The sequence below is a fragment of the Monopterus albus genome, unplaced genomic scaffold (assembly GCF_001952655.1).
Source record: "Monopterus albus unplaced genomic scaffold, M_albus_1.0 scaffold59.1, whole genome shotgun sequence".
In the NCBI taxonomy this organism is placed as follows: domain Eukaryota; kingdom Metazoa; phylum Chordata; class Actinopteri; order Synbranchiformes; family Synbranchidae; genus Monopterus; species Monopterus albus.
In genome coordinates, this window is record NW_018127939.1 from 1,655,392 (window position 1) to 1,661,505 (window position 6,114).

The following is a 6,114-nucleotide window of genomic DNA, read 5'->3' on the forward strand; positions in this document are numbered from 1 at the left end:
TGCCGTATACATTTATCCAAACACGTTTTTCTCATTAGAGCTCATCTCTGCTTCAGATTTGGTGGCTTGGTTATCCAAAGCTGTGTGTGTGTGTGTCTGAGCCTCTTTCTTGGCGTTCACTTGCGTGTCATTAAAATGAAACGCTTGGCTACCTGGAAAATGTACTATGCTGATTGAGTGTAGCTCAGTGTTACGTGCCTCCTTTGTAGATCTCCATCTTGTAATAAGACACACTCAGTGGTTGATATTGTTTGAGAGGAGAAAATGCTGTGTGATCATTCTATAACTACTAAAGATTTTACATATATGGCTGTTACACATGACATCACATACAGTAGGTCATCATGTGATTATATGTGAATATCTGATAGGATGCCTGTTTGTGAGTTTTATCTCCCCTGATTCAGTCTTCCTGTTTGGACTGTTCTTGAAACTAAAGGCTGCCTGGCTCAGGCTGGCTGCACTGCAGTATTTTCTCAGGCTAAAATTTCACTTCTAATAACTTTAGACATGCAGGCAAGCCTGGGGGCACACAGGGACTCAGGCAGGCAGAGGTACAGATGGTTTGGTATATGGGAGGAAAAATAAACACAGAAGCTGCAGAACTAGAGAGAGAGAGATGTCTTCTTTACAAGACCGTACTACACAATGAGAGAGCTAGACCAGATTTGCTGTAATTGTTCTCTATGTAGTCAGCTAATTGGAGGAAAGGGCATAAGGGTCAAAAGGAAGATATCACTATACTGTATTTCCTGTTGTTAAAAAAAGGCCCCTTACAATTTCCTAAAGCCCTATATAGCATTATCATACAGTATGCATGGCCAGTTTTATCCACACAAGAGTCCAGAGGCATTTACTATCAAACAAGAGAAAGTAGAGCAGCAAATCTTCTCCGTGGAGAAGTTGGAATAAGGAATTCTTTGATGTTTTTGGTTGAGAAATATCTGAAAACAATTAATAGATTATCAGAATAGTTTTTCTTTGTTGACTACACAGTGTACTGTACAACTAAGTGTGTCAGCTCCCACAGAATGTATCAGAATCTCTAGAGTAAAATACATGTTGTGATCTGACCATAAAACTCATTAAGATCTGACAGATAAACCTGCATCACACTAAACTCATCCTGTTTTATGTTTTAGTTCCTTTCTAATCTGTATATTTATGTAAATATTTTGATAGAAAGAAGGGGAAAATATACAGATAGTCAGTGGCATAATCCTCCTAGTTCTTTACATAGCTTTGTGAAATCTTGCTGGCAGATTCCTGTGTCACAGAGAAATTGAAAAATAAAAGATTGATGGGCATAGCCTTTAAAAGAGACAAGCCCATGGGATCGGGAGAAGGGAGAGTGGCAAGGCATGCAGAGAGATGCAATACTAAGAATATACAGAGAGAAGTTCTCACGCTCTTGCCTTTATTGCAAGCAACTGAAGCCTCAGAGGGTTACAGTATCCAACAGACCTGCCTACTGTGCCCACACACCGAAAGCTAGGGGATCCGACTTTCTGTGGTGCAGCTAGTGTTGTGGAATCAGTCAACTCTTGAAATATCTACCAATAATTAGTAAAGGTGCAGCTGAAAGTCAGGCATTGATATGCAGGTGGCTGAGGCAGATCTGATGTGTGATATGCAGATGGGGGTAATTATAACAAGATTTGACATGACTCACAGTGAATCTTGAATAGGGATGTACTGTAGCTCACTAGACAAACTGTCAGGGTCTTTGTTAACACACGCCACGTTTCAGTGTGTGAATGCCAGATGAACATTTACACCTCCTTTTTCCTGTCATTATCTGAAGTGGCTGCTTCGGGTATTTGACTTCAGATATGTTTTCCCTTTATTCTTTAATCTTCAATGTCATAGTGCATGAATTCACCAGCAAGTGACTTTTAAATAAGAATATCAGGGAGATGCTTTCTTTGGCTTGATTCTGATCTTAGATCAATTTTACCCTGCAGCCCCTAAATAAATGTGCTCACAGATTCTAGATGAAGTGGTCTATTCAGCACTGGCTCCATAAATAAAAGCGGTAGAGTGTAGTGCCCCCTTTGTTCTTTGAGGAATTGAAAACGCAGTCATCACATGTGGAAGATTGAAAATGTAAAAGGTAAATGTCAGCTCCTGGCCTTATTACTTTTACCTCACAAGCTTATGGTTTGGAAGTCAAAACTAATGACTTGTTGACTTTACATCTGGCTAAAGTGAAGTCAACATTGACCAAATAAATGCCACGTCTCCAGCTAACATTTGCTCCTCGTTTCACTTTGTTCCTCGCCTTTGCCCCTACGTTCACCTCCTGCTCTCTTCTTCTTCCTCTTTATATTATCTTTGGTCCTCCACTTATTCTTTCCAGTCATGTGTCTTAAACACAGAGCAGTACACAGCTGTGTGTTAAGTGCAGCAGAGAAGGGAGAGTGGCAAGGCATGCAGAGAGATGCAATACTAAGAATATACAGAGAGAAGTTCTCACGCTCTTGCCTTTATTGCAAGCAACTGAAGCCTCAGAGGGTTACAGTATCCAACAGACCTGCCTACTGTGCCCACACACCGAAAGCTAGGGGATCCGACTTTCTGTGGTGCAGCTAGTGTTGTGGAATCAGTCAACTCTTGAAATATCTACCAATAATTAGTAAAGGTGCAGCTGAAAGTCAGGCATTGATATGCAGGTGGCTGAGGCAGATCTGATGTGTGATATGCAGATGGGGGTAATTATAACAAGATTTGACATGACTCACAGTGAATCTTGAATAGGGATGTACTGTAGCTCACTAGACAAACTGTCAGGGTTGTTTTTAACACATGCCATGTTTCAGTGTGTGAATGCCAGATGAACATTTACACCTCCTTTTTCCTGTCATTATCTGAAGTGGCTGCTTCGGGTATTTGACTTCAGATATGTTTTCCCTTTATTCTTTAATCTTCAATGTCATAGTGCATGAATTCACCAGCAAGTGACTTTTAAATAAGAATATCAGGGAGATGCTTTCTTTGGCTTGATTCTGATCTTAGATCAATTTTACCCTGCAGCCCCTAAATAAATGTGCTCACAGATTCTAGATGAAGTGGTCTATTCAGCACTGGCTCCATAAATAAAAGCGGTAGAGTGTAGTGCCCCCTTTGTTCTTTGAGGAATTGAAAACGCAGTCATCACATGTGGAAGATTGAAAATGTAAAAGGTAAATGTCAGCTCCTGGCCTTATTACTTTTACCTCACAAGCTTATGGTTTGGAAGTCAAAACTAATGACTTGTTGACTTTACATCTGGCTAAAGTGAAGTCAACATTGACCAAATAAAGAGCCTGAGAACCCACCGCCTCTGTTTCTGACCACATCTGAGCAGGTGAGAAATTACTTGTTCAGTGTTCCACTCCACTTGTTTTTTAAGTTCCAGCCTCAGGATGGCCTAATTCTGTCTCTACTCTATCAATCTGCAATTACTGCGAGGTGGTTGTTTGCAAAAGATTTCTCTCAAGTGATGCTGGACAGATTTTTTTTCTTCTGCACTCAGTTTAACACAAAGTTTTGTGAATCACAATTAGGTTACATCAGGAAATGCAGATGTATTAATGTACAAGCCCAATTCATCCAAATCACACAGCCTTGGTCCCCTGTAATGGAACAGACAATAGACTTTCCAGGAAACACTGGGACTAAATTACAGATTGTTCAGGGCTGACTAGCTGCTCTGGTATGGGTGTGCTTCCTGCTTGCCTACCTCCAAACCTTGGGGTGGATAACTACAGGAAATAGTGCCTTTTACACACACACACACACACACACACACACACAGACCTTATGCCTTAAATTTCAGGGACATAAAATGCATGTCCTCCAGCCTGTACCAGTGACTGGTCATAGACATAAGTTATTTGGTTGTAAGGGCAGCAGACACACCTAAAAAAGCAGAATGTTATTTAAGTATGTGCTTACTAAGGTCACTAGGTGTCAGCAAAAATAGTGAGCGCCAGCATTCATTTGCCTACCTCTTTGTGTATGCATCTTAAAGAGCCATTTTGCTGTCACTGAAAATTTAATTTTCCTGCTACTATATGCCAAACAATGGCTATGCAATGCTAGTGTTTCAGCATGCTAATGTATGTGTCAGAGTTTGTGGGTTGAGATTCTATGCTTGTGTGACTTGTGCAAAGATAATGTTGCACTGTTATTTCTAAATGCCACAGCTGTTTGAATAGTGCAGCGCTGTTAGACCAATTGTACCTGAATATTTGTTTTTCATACTACAGTCACCTCATATTAAGCTGTCTGGCCAGTGTTGTTCAGTTCCTAGCTACAGAATAGTGCGCTTGCAGAAGATAGAAAGTGTTTAGATTGAGCCAACTAGTCCTTTTATGTGTTATCTTCTCAGAGAATGTAAACTGAGACTACCTCTGGGTAAAAACCACACCTGCTTGTCCCATAGCATTAGTTGATAAAGATCAGTGGCTGATGTCTTAACATTTAGAGCTAGGAGATATGTATCTTTTACAGAAATAAAATTGCTGTGATTCGATGCCAATTAACAAAGAGCCCAGGATAGGATAGCAGCCAGGAAACCACTTTTTCAGAAGGGGGACAGGGAGAAAAGGCTGAGATATGCAAAAGCTTGCAAAAATTGGAGTGAAGATCAGTGGAAAAGAGTCTTATGGAGTTCTGAATGGAAGTTTTGAAATGTTCGGGTCCAATTGTCCACAGTATGTGAGAAGAAGAGTTGGAGAGAGTTGGAGAGAGGTATAAGAATGAGTGTAGCAGCCTTCAGTGAAACCTGGTGGAGGGTCTGTCATGGTTTCAAGACTAAAGAAAGAAAGTCACTTTCGGCTTTTCCCGTTTTAGGGGTCGCCTCAGTGAATTGTCACACTGACGACTTGCATGTTGATATTTGGCACGTGTTTTACGCCAGATGCCCTTCCTGACGCAACCCTGATTCAAACCCGGGCCGCAGCGGGGAGAGCGCTGCGCCTTAACCACTAGCTTACCAGGGACGACTGTTTCAAGACTTCAAGAGTGTTTTCCCTAAAGAATTCCAGCAGTGCTAAGTACAAAGGGAGGTCACACTAAATACTGACTTTGGACTTTAGAAGCCATTTTGCTCAGAAAATGTTGCTTTTTAATATTGTGTACATATTTCCTGTATTTTCTGGTTCTATCGTATTAAATAGAGAAATAAATATAAATGATCATTACAGCCGTGCTAAAAGCAAAACTATTGGCCTAAAACTTTTACACAGTACTGTTTATCAAAAAAAAACTATAGCAAACATCAGTGAGGCTTGATAACTGTCTCCTGCATCTAGTCTAGACAAAGCATTAGAAACATGTCTGTGTAATGGATTACAAGAAAACAACTTAGGGCTGCTGTACTGCATACGTAGCATTACAGTACATAAAAGTTAGGTTTTTCTGTTTTTTTGTCTAGCTTGTCACCCAAGGCTAAAGAGGGAAATTATATAAGTTACCAACCACCTTCATGCTGTGATCCTGCAGCTGAATGGGGTGTGCTAAGATTAATAAGGAAGCACTTCAGATCAGAAGTATCCATGTAATGCAGGCACCACAAGTTGCTGGGCAGCACAAACTGCAAAAGCAGGCTGCTGCTTTTGATTCTGGTTCTGGGTTGTCAGCAAACCTCAAAGGATCCCTTGCTCTAGAAACACTGTGTTCCTTAAATGTTCTGAGCTCAGGTCAAACACTTTGATTCAAATCAGGTTCAGCATCTTCAGCTTCAGTTGGTAACTGATGGTAGTGGACTGTGTGGAGCAGCAGTGACCTCTGGCAGGCATCTTTGGGTCAGCAGGCAGACGCATGACATCTATTCATCTCCTTATCCTTGAGGGTTGCTGGGGCTGATATTGGACCAGAGGCCAATATCACTAACCACTGTGCCGCCCAGCCTGACATCTACCAATGTACAAATGTATTGGATAAAAGGAACTGGCACCGACTGCGGCAGAGGTATTTAACGTTTGCTGCTTCTGAAGGAGACGTGAAGACCTGATACATCATAAACAGCTGCAAGTGTAGACATTGCTCTTTTCTCTTTCATCTCAGTGGGCAGCAACATCTGGCCCTCAGTTAGCTGAGAGTAATAAAGAAGGTGGTCCGTGGTGACTA

The 6,114-nt window shown here is 41.2% G+C and overlaps 1 protein-coding gene across 4 annotated transcripts in view; it reads left to right on the plus strand.

Moving 5' to 3' along the window:
• Positions 1-3,301: 3,301 nt before the first annotated feature.
• The window catches only part of tspan9a (tetraspanin 9a), a 146,104-nt gene continuing 143,291 nt past the window's right edge, over positions 3,302-6,114 (plus strand). For all 4 annotated transcript variants that reach the window (XM_020602989.1, XM_020602992.1, XM_020602988.1 and 1 more), the window contains exon 1: positions 3,302-3,346. The gene's annotated coding sequence lies outside the window, so the exon portion shown is untranslated. The remainder of the gene's footprint in view (positions 3,347-6,114) is intronic.